Below are 18,695 nucleotides of genomic sequence, written 5' to 3' on the forward strand. Positions count from 1 at the left end.
AGTCAGTTGGGCCTCATCCATTCTATTTTGCTTGTCAGGATGAGTTCAGCTCTCATTCAGGGTATCCTTTCCCTGTTTTCTCTCTCTTTTCCCTTTAAAAATATCTGTATTTTAATCTGAAAGTACCATGTAGTGATTATAATATCAATAACACTTTACATTTTCAAGGAAATAAATGACAAGGTGTCCTATTTATTTCTCTTGTAATTTCATTGGAAGTTTTAACAGATGTGTTGTTTTCTTATGTTATTTTCTTTTCAATAAATAATAAATGTGTTATTTTATTTTCAAGATCCATATTGAAAATCTTAATGATTTGAGAGGAGATGTGAAAAGAGTGTTTTATTTTACCCTTATAGTTATATGACCCACCTGGGAATTTTTGTTACTACCATTTCACAGATAGAAAATGTACTGGGATGCAGAAAGGTCAGATGGGCTCTCAGTGTTTATTTACATTAGGCATGATGTGTAAAAACAGTGGCTGCAGCTGTCCCCATGCCGTGCAGCAAGGGTGGAAGGGAGAGGCAGCTGCACAGCTGAGATTTCAAGAAGTGAACCAGGCAGTGTTAGYGGACAAGTTGYAACCTCTTTTTCCAATTTTCCTTCWATAAATTTATGTCTGAAAGTAAATCCATGTGAAGGAAGCAGGTGTAGAGGACTGAGTAATTTGGTGGCATTCAGGGATACGTAAGGTGTGTTAATATGAACCTGAAGGACCTTGCAGATTAAAGATATTGATTACAAGCTACATTTTCTTATCTGCAGTTTAAATATTCAGTTTTGACACATATAGAGAGGTTTAAACTGCAAACTCCAACACATTGCCTTGATATAGCAATATCTGTATAAGCAAAAAAAAAATCATTTTTGAGGGGTGTGCATAAGAAAACCTGATGGGAGACTTTTGGAAAAGGTGGTGTCCATCATATGTATGCCAATTTGTCACCACTGAAGCAGTGACCCTTGCCTTGTTCCATTAAAAAGGATAATGAGATCCTGTCTGTGTGTATGGAAACTTCCTCGTGCTTTTCCTGTGGAGTATAAAATTCACTGTTTTCAGTGGCCAGTCAATGCAAATAAATGTAAGCCATGGCTAAACATTTATATTTAATTTACTGAATTATATCCAATGCTGCTAAATTTAGCCKAATACTTCTAGGAAGATTGATTTTGTATGTGTTAAGGTGAAAGCTGCTTTGAGAGTCAGAGTAGAGATTACATGAGAAATATGTTCAGGTCAAAAAATGGCTGTGGAAATGATTTTAAGACTTTCTGGATCTCTTTTAGCCAAGTTAAATTTGTAGTAATAGAGATGTTTATAGTAGCTTTCAGCATAGCCTCTGATTTCTAGTATGAGAAAGGAAGRATGAAAGTACTCCCATGAGATCTCCTGAGCTGCTGTTTTGATGATTTAATAGTGCTMAAATAGTGCCTAGTGAGGGTTGAGAGAGTTTGTTGTTTAGTACTGATAGTAGGAGTATGGTTCCTCGTGAGCAGGATGAGAGCATGGGGAAGAGCAGTAGGGCTGGGCTCAGGCATTTTTAGATACTTATTTTTTCTCTTCTCCCATCAATAGAAGTCTTGAAATGTTTTTGGTGTGTTTTCATAATCCATTCTTGTGTGCTTTCAAATTGTAAAAAATTTTGCTTCTACCAGCAATTTATAGCATGTGTTATCAGAGCTGTTATTAATATGTCAGCACATGATACAGGGTAAAACTTACAATGACTCACTGAGTCTCGGGTTTGAACACTGAAATGAACAGTGATCTAGTGAAAAGATCTCAGGCTGGGATTTGGAGGTTGACTGTATGTATGATATGTGTTAAATCATAGAATCATTGAATCATTAAGGCTGGAAAAGACCTCCAAGATTGAGTCCAGCCTCAATCTGGACTCAATCTCCTGTATGACCGAACACGACCATGTCATCTACACTAGAGCACTAAGTGCCATGTCCACTCATTTCTTGAACACTTGCAGGGATGGTAATTCCACCACCTCCTTGTGCAGCATGTTCCAATGCTGGACCACCCTTTCAGGGAAGGAATTCTTCCTGATGTTCAGTGTGAACCTCTCTCAGTGCAGCTTAAAGCCACTTCCTCTTGTGTTGCTGGTWGCCTGGGGGAAGAGGCTGACCCCCACCTAGCCACAGCCTCCTTTCAGATGGTTGCAGAGAGTGATAAGATCCCCCTTGAGCCTGCATTTCCCTGGGCAAAGCAACCCAAAATCTCTCAGCTGCTCCTCATAGGACTTACTCTCAAGACCCCTYACCAGCTTTGTTGTCCTTCTTTGGGCATCTTGCAGCCCCTCAATGTCCTTCTTGTAGTGAGGGACCCTGAACTGGACACAGCACTCTCAGTGTGGCCTCATCAGTGCTGARTACAGGAGGACAATCACTGCTCTAGTCCTGCTGGCCACTTTAATGTTTACAGCGGTACAGGAACTGATACAATCAATGTTTTCTCTGTGTTTAAGCATGCTAAAGATTGTAAGACACCCTTATGGGGTTCCTGCTAAGGGGGCCAGCTGCACATTGTAAAATGTTGAGAAAGAGATGGAGGGTATGGACTCAGCAYTGGATGGCAGCTCCTGAGCCTGTTCATGCCCCAGCCCTGCCAGAGCTGGGAAGGAGAACCATCTGCTTCAGCCTTGCAGTGTGGTGGTCCAACAGCTGCTACTGTTCAGCTGATGGGTGGCAGTTTGTTAAAATGTGTAACCCTGGTGTTTATGGCTGTTTACTTACATAAGCAGAGGAAAAAAAGGCATTAAACTTCAGCGTAGCATGAAACCAGAACCTGAAASTTCATCAGAACTTCAGAGCTTGGGGTCTTTGCCCCCTGAAATGAAAAATGAAAAGGGATATTGTAGAGAAAATATGGAAACTGCTTGGGTGCTAGTGGAATCTGCAGGAAGGACTAGTTGATTTCTCTATGAGCATCCAAGTGCAACCAGATCCTGATGAAAAATCATTAGAAAAGCAGTAACTCTTCTTGGGTGGTTTTTGTTGCAAACAATCGCTCATTAGTTATCAGTGATGAGGGGTCCTTTACCCTGGACCACGTTTTCTGGAGATGGCCGAACATTCTGTTTTAATTAGGACTYTGCTAATTGTTGTTTTATTCTTTCTTCTATAGATGAAGTGCAGCTTTGCAAGAAGCTATATCKGATGGGAAGCAGGTGATGACTGAGGATGTAAAGCAGTGTGCTGTCAGTGATTGATGACTTCTAAAAAGGTAAAAATCAAACTCTTCAACTCTTCAGTTTTTACCACAAGCTTAGGTGCCTTGGATATTAAAAACCTCCAAAACATGATAATTTTTTTTCTGAAGTGAAGATTTCTATCTCTTCAGCAGCTGGATCAAATAATTCTCAGGTCTGTTTATAAAAGCCATTCATCTGGAAAATGTGAMAATGATTTGATTTAAACTAGAGATGTTTAGTTTGCATTTCTAAACCACACTTTGGGGGTTTGCTGCCACTAAGTTTTCCAGATGTTTTCTGCAACGTACTATTTAACAACTCTATATGTTAAAATCTCTTTGATCTTTTCACCAGTTTCTACTCTTTTCATGTTTTGTGTATGGAAGAGGAATACTGAGCATGTTATGCTTGAATTAGGTCATTGTTTTGTGTGGTTCCTTTACAAAAATGCTTTGGACCTGATAAACTACTTTGGCTAAGAATGCTTTTTTGGTCTGTTTGCAATATGTTAATGACCCTAAAAATCTCTGAGGTGTTTAGGATATTCTCATCCATGAAGTAATCCAGTTTTAGAAAACAAAACTTTTTATTTCTTATTTCTAAAATATAGAAAAAAAAATTATTATTCTTCATATAGTTTTCAAATGGCTCTTTGGAAAGCCAGAAATACATACAATTCAGCTGCATACAGAATGATGAGTTTTTCTTTTCCAAGACATTGGCCATTCCTGCACTTGGGGCTTGTAAGGGTCTGACTTTTACTTGCCAAAGGAGTGCTTCATGAACACTATTGTTTGRGGTTTTTTTCCCTAAAAGTATACTTCATTATCTTTTTATAGTCTGATAGCATGGTTGAATCTTGACTTTARATAAATAAAGTAGTTTCTGAGAGAAAACCTTTCCTTTATGAAAAATGATGCTCCTTTGAGAAAAGTAGAATTTGCAGAATACTTTTTGAAAGGGCATACAATTTAAAAATTCCTTTGAAAACTCCACTGAGAAGAGATGACAAAGGAAGACAAATGCCCATGTGAGCAACTGCTACTTTTGCTAATTATTTTGCGWCAAAGAAGTGTAGTTGAAGAATGTACCATTCTTGAAGGTGCTCTTGGATTGGGTTGCATTCCTTCTTTCTGTAAGACTTCTCTTGTATGGCTTGGCCTGCCTCTGTAGTGTCAGTGCAACTGGTCCATGTATTACCACACATGCATATATAAGATATATGCACATTATATGTATGAATGTATATCTATTACAGTGTTTCCTCTGTCCAGGTTATCCTAAGAAAGGAGATAGGAGCAGATAGAATACAAAGTTACTTTCTAGACAGGAAGTTTATCAATATTCAAAGTATTATCAGTAGTCAAAGTCTATCAAATTTGTGACTGTGATTAACCTTCAGTTGSCTGCTTCTGGGGTTTTCCCCTACAGACCATTCCCTCCCAAGGCTATGTGCTCTTCCTCTTTCTGTCTGTCTTTTTGTTAAATCCAGGGGGAATAGGGAAAATCTTGTCTAAAGAGTCAGCAGCAGCCAGTGAGTTTGACATATGTTTAAAGAAAGTATATATATGTGAGGCTTGCACCTGAAAATTTCCTTCAGTGTTTGTGCTTGTGGTAGCAGTGGTAGGAGACATAGCAGAGGACAGGGACTAGTTAAGGATTGGTTTGTTCTCAAAAACTTTTGACCAGAGCTTGATGATGCTTCAGTAAAGTGYTAGCTACTACTGTTTGTGGTAAAGAACACCAAACTATGCAGATGAATTAATTAGAACAGGAATAAGAAATTTTAAAGAGATCTACTGTAGATAGGTCTGGGAGAAAAGAGCATTGCTAGTCCTTGAGTAGCAGATCTTTTATACTTTCCATGCTTAGGAGACTAGTTCAGTCTACTTTGGAAATCCAGCAAGCATTTATTTTTTTCTTATTCAGTTTCCCTTTCTCTTTTCCCATAAAAGTCCCTCTCTTTTTATATCCATGCCTTTCAGACCATAGATTGCTGTATATCTTTAATTGTCATACAGCCAATGATGTCTTAAAAATTCAGTTCTATTTTAGKCACTCATGACGTATCAGTCTCTCCAGCTCTCTGATCATTTTTGCTGTTTTCTGGACTCTCTGGACTCCTTCCATTTTCTCACTCGGTCTTTTTGATAGTTAGACAGTTATAACTGCATGTAAAATTCCTGGCAGGCACAGAGGGAATAAAGTAATCTGTAGATAGNTTTTTTTTTTTTTTTTTTTTTTTTTTTTTTTTTGTCTTGTTGCGTTTGTGAAAACAGCTCAAAACTGTTTCATTTGTAGTGCAAGCAATGCATTTATTAGTGTGTGTTCTCTCATTCATTGTAACTTTAAGATTAATCAGTTCTTTTGTTTATATCAGCTGAGGGTCTGCTCCTTTTATTTTCTGTAGTCTGCTTCAATTTATAGCTGTTTTTGTCATTTTGCATGTGTGTGTTCATGTTCCTTCATTAATGCTATTTATAATTTTTCTAGGACTTTTTCTATGACTCTCTAATTTTTCTCTTTGAGAAAGAATTCCATGTAAATACCTCTATCCTTCAGTTAGAAACCTGTAGCATACTGAAATAAATCAGAGCTCCAACTTTTCCAGCTGAACCTTTGGGAATAAGGGCAAAATCAGAGACCTGAATGTCAAAGTATTTTAAGACTGGCTATATATGGCAAAACAACTCAGGCAATACTTGGAATTCAAGGCCACTCATGAGACTTAGCCCACTCTTGCCCTTTGAGGTAGTGTYCCCTCAACTTGATCTCTGGTTCCTTGAAAATCCTGCTCATACTGGGCCAAGAAATGCTCTGAGAATGTTCCTGGGCCCTTCTAAGGAATGTCCAGGAAGCATGTCTTCAAAGCACAAGGACAACAAAGACTCATATGTATCCACACTTTGTTTTCATGTTGGTAACTGTCTAAAACATGTGCTGGGCACTCTGAACCTCTGAATATCAGGTTTATTAGAGAATATTGGCATATACTGAGAGAATGGCAAGCCTGAGGCATTTCTTGGATTGTGACTCATTCTGTTTTCCATTTCAGCAGGTCCAGCTATATTTTGGTGCCTCAAGCAAATATTTTAGATTTGTTTAACTCTTTTAATTKTAATCTTTCTAGTTTACTTTAAATGTTTTAGTAAAAGAGAAGTAAAAGATTAGAGAACATTTCTCATGAGTACTTACTGACATAAATACAAAGGTATCCCTATGGTTGTCTGAACACTGAGAGCTGTTAGACCAGGGCTGTTTTTCCTCTATATATAACTTCTGGCAAGACAACTGGGCTTTTTGTGCTATATTATCTTTATCTCTGTAACTCATTACCACTTCTTTTCTGTAGGAATGAAATGCGGTTTTGTCAAACTCATGTTTGTTAATCCGGTGAAGCATATCAGGGAACTCATTTGCCTTTGTAAGTGCCCAGTGTACCACTGAAAATCCGGATAGTGTGTGCTGCACATATATTGTATATATAATTTCCAACTGTATCGAGAAAATTCAAAACTCTCTGACAGACTCTCCTTWTCTCTCAAATTAATTTTTTAGTCCACATTCTGATGACATAGTAAGAGTACCCAGATTCTCACGAACAGTATAATAAATCTTCTTAGTCGCTTAGTTTGCTTCATTGATACACCCTTTGCTTCTTGAAYTGATGTGTAATAAGGAAAAGCACTGTTCAGCATATTTGGCAGCATAATCTATGAGAAGTGTGAAAGCTGTTTTAAACAAGCTGTGTCTGTTGCATGTGATGAAATGGATGCAACCTGCATTTTCACAGTGAGTTTGAAAATGTAGTACAGACTCATTGGTGGTGACCCAGCTTTGGGATCACCACACAGTCTGATGGAAAAGCAATATACCAGGATGTTCACTGRTTCTTCTCTTGCTCTAGAAGAGATAATTTTGTCCAGTCCTTCATTTGCAGTTGATTTGATCAGTAGGATGGGTAGGGTCAAAAAAAACATCACTCTTTTCCTAGCTTGCTGCCTGCCCATCCCTTTGATAGGAGGCAGATGACTGGTTTCAGTACTGAGTTGTTGCCTGTGATGATGATTGTTAATGCTGGAAGGAAAGCTGTTGTGTAAAGGGACATGGAGGAGTCCATTGCTACCCACAATGAGTGCACAAAATAAGCACAAGCCTGCCCAGAAATGTTACGAATAAAAATACCAGTGCAACCCTTAGGGCCAGGAATTCTGCAGACTGACTGCGATGTATTTTATGGAAAATGACCAATCTGCCTTGGAAGATCTCTTGTGAGAGGCTGACAAGAAGGAATMTTTAAAAAATAAATAAGAATGCAATGCTGAACAAGCTCTGTGCAGTCTGACTGTCCCTCTAATAGGTGTCAGAAGAAAAAAARGTTCAACTTTGCCTGTTGTACAGAGGATTATTCTGGTATTTTTAAAAATACCATTTTGAGACAGGCCTGTGATAAAATGTCTTTTCTTTCCATTTTGTTCCATTCATAGACATTATTTCCAGATCACTGTGACATGAAAGAGAATGTGTTTACGCAGTACTACAGAGCGTCTCTGGCAGAACATAGCTGAGGGCAGTATAGTCTGGAGAGAGATGCCTCATAAATTCCACCCTATTTCATGACCCATCCAGCAAAGGTGGTTTTGTTCAGACACTGATCAAAAACCCGCTGTTATCTTGTAGGCAAGAATGATTAGCAACAGACAATGAGAGCATTTACSCAGAACTCACCAGAGTGGGCAGTGGGCAAAAAACTGAAGAAAGTTCAGAAACAGAGCCTGACATGATTAACAAAAGTGTGTTTGTAAATAAGTATGCCCTTAATAGCCAAAATAATTTGCTGCTTACTAAGTGCCSTGTTCAAGCCAGTTGGGCAGTGAGTAACAGTGCCCAAACATTCCTAGTTTGCAGAGAAGTGCCACATGCCTTCTCTGTGTGTAATGTTTGAAGATGTTGCAAAGTTATTGTCCCTGTAACATCTGTAAACCGTGACTAACAAATAAAGAATCAAAAGAGTACAGTGCTGGCTATGCCATTCTTCCCACTGATAAACTCACTCTCTCTTATCAGCCCTGGCAGCGTGTGTGCTCTGAGTGTCCAAGTTCTGATGGCTGCAAGAAAGCAGATGGTGTAGCAAAAGAAGATAAACAGCACAGCTCAAGCTGGTGGGGTAGAGAATGAGTGAGAATGAAAGACAGGGAAGAAAAAAAACCTCGTATAAAAGCAACTTTTTTTYCCCCTTTGAACATTTTACAAATCTCACTAATAACCTCTATAGCAGGAAYTTATAGAACACAATCTCGATGGAGAGGAGTTTTGCCACTTGTATTCTCTGTCTCTGGTGGCTTTTCACACAATGCCCAGAAGAAGTTGAGTGCTACCCAAGTTTTATATTTCCCAGGTGYAGAAGTTACAGGAACTATGAATCTTATCTGTGTTTTTATCTCAGCATGCTTGGCAGGGAGAAGGGGGCTTGGCCTTTGGAGTCGGCACATAGCTAAGCCAAATACTTCATGTCAGCTCAAGTTCAGGGATAGARGAGAGAGAGATTCAGTACAAAGAAATTGTTTACATTCTGGGGCTTCCCTTTTGCAGGTGGAAAACAGGGTGGCTCAATCTTTTGAAAACCTGAGGAATGGAGAGGTTGAAAGGCTGAGAGCACCTATTCTTTGCCACGTGAGACAGACTTAYTTGGTGTGATTTCTCTGTGAGGAGGATTTCAAAGATACTGAAGTAGACATCCATATGGTAAAGGCTTCTTGTGATAAAAGTTGTTTGTRGTTTATTAGGTGTATAATGCAGTAATTGAAGTTAACTACTGAAACAATATTTGTTCCTCTGTTGATGGTCAAAGAGTTTGGTAGTGAAAGTAAGCTGCTAAAATAATTGTTTAAAGTTCCTTCTATTCACACTGACTTTCAAAGCAGGGTGTCATTCTGCCAGCACATCAATTACAGTYGCTGAATACCTGTTCTGCACAGCACCTCTCTACAACCTGAATGGAGAAGAACCAGGGAGAGGTCTGGTAAAGCAGAAACTCGAGCCCAGTTGGTTACTGGGTGCAGGGCAGCACTGAAGTTCAGTGTTACAAGAGAATGCCCTATCCCTGACAGTAGGAGAAAGGAAAAAAAGCATTAAGCATTTTTTGCATCAAAATGTGCTTGACTGTGCCCACCTAGGTTAATAGTCTAGTAAATGGACTTTGGAATTAGTGATCTACTGAAATCCTTGCTRCTAATCATTCTCACTGCTAAGAGGTACTGGTGGTTTTTAAAGAGCTCAGGTTAGATAACAAATATGCTAWCATCTGTCTGGGTTGTTGGTTAAGCATTTCAATTCCATTCATAGATCAGAATTCAAGATTGAGARCTCAGTCCATTCACTCAGAAAAGGCAGTCTGTCTGTCTACTGACTCCATCTATCAGCTAAACTTTGCAACCATAATAGAAGCACTTTTATAACTGTGGCAATGCACTACAAACTTTTTTTTGTGACAGGCAGGTAATTGTTTTGGGTATGCCAGTAGATAAGATGTAAYGATTTATGACCAGATAAGAGAGATGTAAATATTGTTTGATGGGAGCTGGCTGAGTGCCGGCCTGCAGCACTGTTATTAATTAGGGTTAACTGCAGRGACTAAAGAGAAAGGTTCAGCCACTGCCAGGAGAACAGTGGCAGACTCAGGGGTGGCTGTTGTGGTTTCTGGTTCGTCTGCACTCATTTAAGGGAGCCCATATTTTTAGTGGTGGGGCTAAAGTGTCATTTTGTGGAATGTAAAAAGGTTTGCAATTTTTTTCATATGGTTGTGTGACACCATTCACACCTAAAGTTTGTTTTATGTGGGGTTTGATTGCTGTATTCACAGACTTCTTGGGTATTGGTTTCCTGTTAACTCCAGTTGCTTTTATTTGACTGAGCCATTTTGGGTGAAAAATCATCCTCTTACATACTTTTAATRAAACTAGGTTTTTTAAAAATTTTCAGCGAGGTGGTAACAGCAAGATTATTTGTCTTGTGTGCCAGTAAAAACCACAATATCCTATTTCTTCCTCTGTGTTGGCTGGTTAGTGTACTTCTCTGTGATTTTCTCTTAAATTTCCAGCCTTCTGAGGCTGAAAAAGCCAAGAACACAGAACCCACACCTTATTTATAGAGTGGTTCTGCTAACCACAATGAYATTCTGCAAAGGTAGGCAGCACCACAGACTGTTCTAGTCTCAGAGCTATTAATATATACAAGAATATCTACTTTGCAAATTGTGGATATTTTAGCTGGATGTATACCAGCTCAGCTAAACCAGATAAAAGTATCTTTAGGTGACAATAAATGTATAGAAGAAGCTAGATGACAAAASTATTCTAATAATATAGTGCATTATTTTCACCGACAGGGGCAGCTTTTAAACTTTTTGTTTAAAAATGTAGTGAGAGGRTTTGCTTAGACTGGGAATTTGTTTTCCTGCAAAAAAAATGAGGGAGCAAAACTATGGTCAACTCCTATTTGAAACAGAATAAATAATGATTAAAAAACTGAACCAAACCAAATATGTGTTTAAAATGTTGCCTTTCACAGTATTAGCAGAGCTGTCAGTACTATGACTTTTACATCCAGGTGCMAAGATTTCTTCATGGCCAGTTTCTTAGCATCTTGTTTTACAGCCTTTTGCCACCATGCAAGGAAACAGAGAAAGCTTATTGTTCCTAATTCCTTGTTAGAAGGAAGAAAATGTAATTGTCTTTACAAGGCTTTCCCTCTGTTTCATTGCAGAAGTTATCTCACAGTAAAAAAGTATATTATCTGAGTTTCATTTTGTTTTCCAGTATTATAAATTTGAGATACATGAAGTGTGATTTAGGAGAGCTTTTGAAAGTGACCTTTTTTTCCCCTTAAGTTGCCAAGCCAGCAAATCATCACTGGAAATGGAAATGGATTTCTATAGGAATGAAGAATGCCAAATACTAGTGCCTAGTCTGATTTTATATTTCTGTTTACATTATCACTGGCATAGCTCTGTTTTTTTTAAATTACCTTGTGTCCTGCAGGATAAGATAGTGACTTACTTCCCTTTGGCTTTCAAGCTGTAATTAAATTTGGCTTAGTTTACCATTTTAATGAGGAGAACTCCCTACACAATTCTCTGTATCATGAATAAACACTAATTCCTGTTTATTCATGCTGAGAGATCTGTTAGTATTTTATTATACTAACATCTGTACCTTGAAACAAAGCACACCCATTTTAAAAAAATCTGTGAATGAATAGCTTATGTAGTTGGGTTTATGGATTATTAAGCCAATGAAAACCTCAGGGGTAAACAACCAGTGAAAGCCACCTGAGCTTATCTAATTAACACTCCAAAAATGTGTACATGTCAGGAGAAGTATTCCTGTATGTTTTGACACATTTCTTTGTTCTTCTACCCATCAAGATACAGTCCCCACACAATAGAAGTCYGGGTGTTGTTTAATCTCTGGGTAACTGAAAATAGAATAAGGGCTATACTGAGTGTTTATGTGTTTTCTATCTTGGATCTCTCAGAAATGTGCTGCAGCTCCCATCTAGCCAGCTTAGGCAGCTGCCTTCCCGTGGGAGCAGCATTGTGGTGGGAGGGACAGGGCAGGCACAGCATCCTCCTGAGGGGGTGTGTGGGTCCTGCAGCTTAGCAGCCCTTCCTGCTCCTGTGGATGAGACAGAACCCTYGTGAGCTGGACACAACAGGACTCTRTGTGGGAGGCAGTGCTGGTGCAGTGAAGATGGTTCCATCCCATATAGGGGGCAACAAGAGGGATGGTTTGAATTACCTTTCTTGCATTGAAGTGAGGACAAGGACTATCCCATGTTAATTTAATGTAATCCACACCTGTTAAAATTCAGAAGAAAAAGTGCATGGCTTCGTGAAATGTCCTGTGATGGAACTGTCTGGATTTAACACAAGAGCTATGGCTGTGCTTAAGTGGTGCTATTTATTGTAAAGAACCTGCTTTTACCAGGCAGATTTTTTTTCTTTAGAGACACCTGAATAATGGGAAAGCATTTTCAAATGGTAGTATTATGATGTTCTCTAAGAATGCATGTGATCACATGTGAGAATATTTTTATTGAGATGACAACATTAAAGTAAAATACTGAACTGGTGAATCCTAGAGTGTGAACTGTGGCTTAAACAAATTGTCTTCTAATGAGAAAATGAAAGATAAATTCCATTTACAGGAGAAAAGAGAAAGCTTTATGAAATGCCTTTATTGTYGAGTGTGTGTCTGTCTCCATGAAATAACTTTTGGAGCAGCTGGAGAACTATGACATGGATACCCCTCCAGACCCAACATTCCGTATAAGCATATGTTTCATTTARCATTTTGTCTAGAACATGTTCACTGATTGAACACTGGTAATATTATAGCATCTGTAATGCTATTTTATATCTATGGAATGTTTTTAACAGCTCTGTAGGAAAGAGCCTTAGAATTGTACAATATAAGATGCCTGTGTAACTTTTTTAGATCCTGTAAAAATAGCAAATTTACATTCTTCATGAAATTTGGGCGTTCCTTGAGCAGACATTGCCTTGCTTCATATTAAATCAGCTCCAGTACCTTTGGTACACAAGAATTTACCAAGAGCATGTCTCAGAAGGTCAGCAGATTACTCAGTCAAAACCTCTTTCCAAGTTTTAGATTGCACAAGCTTCAGTCTTGAGAAAGGTTCTCTTGAGTGATCCATCTTTTTCTAAAAATRTATTCTGTCGATTTAACAGTGGCCTTTCAGTAGGTTTCTTTGTCTTGAAACATGTCACTAAGGCACACTATCCTGTTTTGTGCTCAYCATTTGGATGACACTTCACTATGCACAAGGAAAATTACTTTGAGGAACTTGGGTTGCTGATTGATTCAGCACTGATGAGCTGCTTTCCATAACCACCTATAGCACAAATGTCTCTACCAAGAATGTGGGTGGCAACACTGCTTTATTTAGATTTTATTCATTGATTGAGACAAATATTGTGTTTTTATCAATGTGTTGCATTGCAATGAAGAAATGCTGGGTCTCACTTCAGTCAGTGGAAAGCACATTTGGCACTTCAGTGCTGACACTTAATCGTTATTTCCCAATGGCCTGTTGCAGTACTTTCCAACCTCTCATTGTTCATGACTTAATCACTTCCCATCTTAACTATTTCTGCTGCCACTTTTGTGCTCTTAAGTCTCAGAGCTTCTCAGTGTCCAAAGTTCAGTAGCTAAATCATGAACTTACTCAAGGAAATGGTTCCACCCTTCTCATTCACTGTGCACTGGCCTTYTACACAGCTTTAAGGACAATTCAAACTTTGCCCTTTGTCTTCCAAACCTTTCCTCTATAAGCTGAAAYGCAATGTCTACTCTGATGGTGACTTTTAATCCATGATGATCAAAGGGGCTCAAGGCTACCTCATTTCATATATTAATTGTAAATAAAAGGTTCCCATGAACTGCAAATACTGCCTTAAGCAACATTGTGAGAAGTACTTCCCAAGGGGTCTGTGAATATTGTCTTCAAAATGGTTTTCAGGATGGGAATGAACTCCAGATATCATCTGGAAATCTCTGAAGAATTTAATTTTCAGTGGTATTGTGAAACTGCAATTCTCTTGGTGGCAGCAGCTACATATTTAAATATACACAACCACTGAAAAAACAATTGGGTAAAATTGTGGCCATTTCCAAGTCAATAATAAAAGATAGTAATGAAATCTTTATCTCTTCCAAATTTGCCCTCTGTAAAAGTARAAATCCTTTAATTTAGACATTTAGTCTAAATTAATACTTCTATGGTTAGCAGAAAAAGAGGCTCTTCAAAAGGTGATCTGGCTATTTCTTTTAGCTGTGTGATTTATAGWTAATAAATAATAGCAATAATAGCAATAGCAATAATACCCTTAGGAGCCAATTTATCTCTCCCTACTGCAGACAGTGTAGGAGACAGATTCAGAATAAAACCCTGCTGTTGTGTAGCTGGTTTCACTCATGCATTGTCTTTCATGGCTTTGTATGCATAGCCTTGGGCTCAGTCCTGCAATGTGCACTGTGTAATCCTGCCCAGAGACACCTTGATTTCAGTGGAAGAATACATGGGAGGTTGGATCACAATCCAGGTGGCGTCAACCAAATTATCTTTTTTTTTCTGTATTTTGCTTACAGCAAGTAAAAAGGAATTTAAATATTGTTTTATTAGGATATGAAGAAACATCCTGTGAAATAACAGGAAATTTTAAAATTCTGTGTTTACACTTCTAAGCATATTTTCTATTAKGGTAAATCTCATTCCATAAAGCCCTGCTCAAGGTCCAAACCTTCTTAAATGTTTGCTTKGATGTGAAAACCATTAACAAGTGAAGACTACACAGAAATCGGAACAGCTTACTTTAGTTAAGCTATAGTTGCTTTGCCGAACTCTTCCAATCTTGCAAATATTTTTAAAACTTAGTGTATGTCAGAAAAAAAAAGTAATCTATTTGAATTAGAACACCTTCTGTCAGAATATTGTGTTGCATTTCCCTTGGCGTGCACTTCTCAACCGCTGTTTCTCAGTGGTTGTTTCTCCCTTATCTCAACACTCGTTTCTTATTTAGGCTGGGATTTTGTGAACATATTATTACTTATTGATCTTATTGAATTGCAATATTACATATTACACCAAACTAGGTGTTGATTTACAGCCTGGATGCAAACACCAATCACAAGTGAATGAGAGGTGTTTTATCAACTTTCTAGCAATACCTAATCAATTAATGATCTAAAGAAAATTGTAAAAATAATTAGTAAAAATGGARAATACAAACTTATCCGTGAGAGATTCAGAAACTATGAGATCATTAGGCTTTGCATGTCTTAAAAAGTGGCAGATTGTTGTATGAAGGTAGAGGTTTCCACTTGTTTCTATCATCTTGTGTTCATAAAATTAGTCATTGTTTGCTTCCCCTAGTTTTGCCTTACACAATAGATATAGAGGAATCCACTGGGATAGCCATGGAGTTCCAAACCATTGAACTATATTTATTTAGATTGCAAAAACAAAAGCAGCAAAACTGACTGATGAACATCACAGACTGAAGGAACAATGCCTTTAGAAACATGCAGATAGATTTCCTTTAATTCTGGAAGGAGGTCTTTGAAATAAACAGCGTGGTAAATTATTTAGCCTTGATTTTTTTGGAGGTTGAGCTTAATAATGTTCCAGATGTGAGAGAACAGGAAGTTCTATCATTTCCTCAGAATATGTGATGTGTAGACTATTATTATAAAACTACTGACTGATAAAATAACAAGAAAAATAAAAGAGTCGTTCTCCTATAAAAATGTGTTATAGTATTAGTATTGTTCATAACACTGTCTCTTTTTTTTATTTTTTACTTTTTCCTTAGTAACATAATTGTTTTCTCATTTTAAGAACTAATCCAGGACTAGAGACCCATTTTTACTGCAAGTGGGATGAGAAACCAACAGGATGATATTTTCAAAACATAATTACACTGACAATAATAGTAATAATAATAGTAATAATAATAGTAATAATAACTTCACTAATTGCTAGAAATTTGAATATTGTGTTAATGATGATTGTTAGTACATATAGGGAAATATATTTTCCACAGTAGTTACTGTAAAATCTTGTGTGGCATCACCAATTAGACAGGCTTCTTCATTAGTTTGTGTGATTAGAAAATCCATGCTTGAAGCAGAAAATAATATAATTCTAATTTATATAGGTAACTAGAATTGTTTCMAGTCTTATAGCAGCTGAAGCAGAACAGCTGTTCAATCAGTATTTTCCTCATTAATTCATTTTAATGGTGAATTTGTGAAGTTTTTCTTGTTCTTTACCCTGAACTCTTCAGTGCTGGGCATTTTTCTTAAATACAAAAATTGCTACAGTAAACTCTTTCCCTACCAATTTGTAGGGAAATATGTATTTCTATGTTTATGCCAATAAACTTTATGCATTTTTCTTAAGAAAAGTAGTCAACATGAGAAATTCTAAACATCGTGTTTTGATCACCCTATTTAGAGTCCCATTCTGCACTCTGATTTTGGACCTGAACAGAAAGACACCYTTTGCTCCTCAGGGTTGTGGATGCTCAGCTTGCACAAATTAGCAGGAAGTCAGGAAAAGTGAATCTCTGCGGAGACAGCTCTGTCTTCAGATGCCTGTAGGATACTGAGTATTAACAGAATGAAGAAACACACTATGAAAAATAGTTGAAAACATTGCCATTTGGGGAGTTTTTACTCTGTAGCTTTTTGCTGTCTGGTAATTTTACTAATTCCTTAAATGCTAAAAAATCCTTCAGGAAAGGTAAAATGGATGAGTTATGGATGGATTCACACATGCTGAAGAGTAGAAGAGATTTTTCAAGAACTTGTTTCATTGGATTGTATTTTTAAGAATACTAAATCCTATTAGCAGTTCCTGTTTGATCTTAAAATACATTCCAAATAAATGTTGACCTGATGAAGAAACACATTTCTGTGAATGGTTTTCTAGATAAAGACATGAGAGAGTATCTCAAACACAGGAATCAAACAAATTCACCAGTAAAACTTCCAGAACAGAGATTCCCCTGAGTCTAGTGTGATTTAGACCTGGTCGTTATTCAAGATAATTTGTTTAATTTAATCTATACAATAATCTATTTTTGTTTATTGTAATTGTCATTATTAATGATTAGACATGCTGAATTTCATGTRAACTTTGGGAAGCACTGATATAAAAATAATTCAAAATCTAATTTAGGTACAAGCCACACAAAGAAAGATGGGCTATAGTCCAGCTGTAGTGATGAACCTGCAAGAATGTAATCCTGCCTTTATAACCAACCAAGCCTGACAGCAGCTATGTGATACCACAAATAAAACAACTTGGTGGAAAAGCATCAAGAAGAGACTAACCAGCTCCCAAATGGAGCTAAACTCAGCCCTGAATTGCATCGTACCTGAAAAAAATATAAAGTCTGTTTGTAAATGTGTGGGGTGTTTTAGTACCAAAAAACCAAATTTTCTTTTTCTCCACCAGCTGAATCCTCAGCCCAGAGCAATTCTATAATATAGAATAATAAAATGCTCATGAAAACAATGTAGGAAGGGATGTGATAACTCTGTGTTGCTTTTGAATAGAGCAGAATATCGACTCTGAGGACAAATAACACCTAATAATTTAGGATTCTTTCAAGCTGTGTATGTGCTTGCAGAAAGAACATTGCTTACAACACTGCAATAAGGCAACACATTGAAATTTGTCTTGAGTTCATTTCAAAGGAACCTGTGCACTGAAAGTTTTCAGAAATCCTAAAACTTACTGAGATGTATTTTGAGAAAGCTGCTTCATGTAAGCACCAAAAAAACTATCAATACATTAAAGGTCTATTAATGAARAGTATATAATATATTGCTTGGATTCCAGGAGCTTGGCAATAGTCTACTGAAAGCTGTGCTGCAGTAAGGAAGCTGTCAAGAAATGCTGCTTTCTTGGCATGGTATGGAGCAATGCAAAACATGAAGACATGTTTGGACACCAACTTCTGGCTCAAATGCCATGTGCAGTGGCACTGATCATTCCAAAGACTTCAAAAACCTGAAGTTGTTCCCAAGTATTGGATATCAGCAGTATGGCTGCATCCATAATTCAACATGCACAGAGTTTCTTTGTATTGTTTCATAAATACAAAAGAAACTGGGCCACGGTGACATAAAACAGGCCTAATTTAGGGAAATCAACAAAATCACTATGAAGTTAGTGCAACTTTTGGAAAAAGCTGCTTCCCCAATGGTCCACTTTAAAGAGCAGTCTAAAAAAACAGGAAACTGTATTCTGCAATCCTGAAAACACCTTGGACTGTAGCAAGGAAATAAATAGCTCCTTTCCACTCCAAGTTGCTGGCTGTGCTCGTGGGTTGTTTTTTTGGCTAGGTAACAGCTGTGAAGAGAAGAATATTTTCCAAATGCTAATATTAAAATGCCCTTAGGATGCAGACATTTTTATTGCTCTTTGGGAACAGTGCATTCTAGTTTAGACATTAAAAATTCAACATAAGGTACATAGTTCGCACCTATGAACTAGATTTCTAATGGTGGTTGGCCTAAACAGAACTGTACATGGCAAGGATATAAGAAAGAAAAGACTTGATGGAAATTAAATTACCKCTAAATAGATGGTCTTCAAAGAATTACATTTAAATATTCTCATTCTGTTTCCAGTTATTCTCTGAGTGAATTCAAAAACTCRTGACTTCAGGGATACGCAGGAAAATTCTTTGCTTTTAGCACATTATTTTGGAAAAGTCTCCACGTCTAAGACATTAAGGCATGCTTTATTACCATGTAGAAGAAGATAAAATGCCATGAGTCAATCTTCTCTACACTGAATTTTCTTCTTGTCATGAAATACAGCGTTCTGCAAGCACTGAGTCATTAGAAAATGAGAAAGATCCCTAGTACAGCATTTGTTAAGCAGTAAAAAAAA

Source organism: Malurus melanocephalus, unplaced genomic scaffold (genome assembly GCF_030028575.1).
Source record: "Malurus melanocephalus ecotype Western Australia unplaced genomic scaffold, MMel_1.1 scaffold_27, whole genome shotgun sequence".
Taxonomy (NCBI): Eukaryota; Metazoa; Chordata; class Aves; order Passeriformes; family Maluridae; genus Malurus; species Malurus melanocephalus.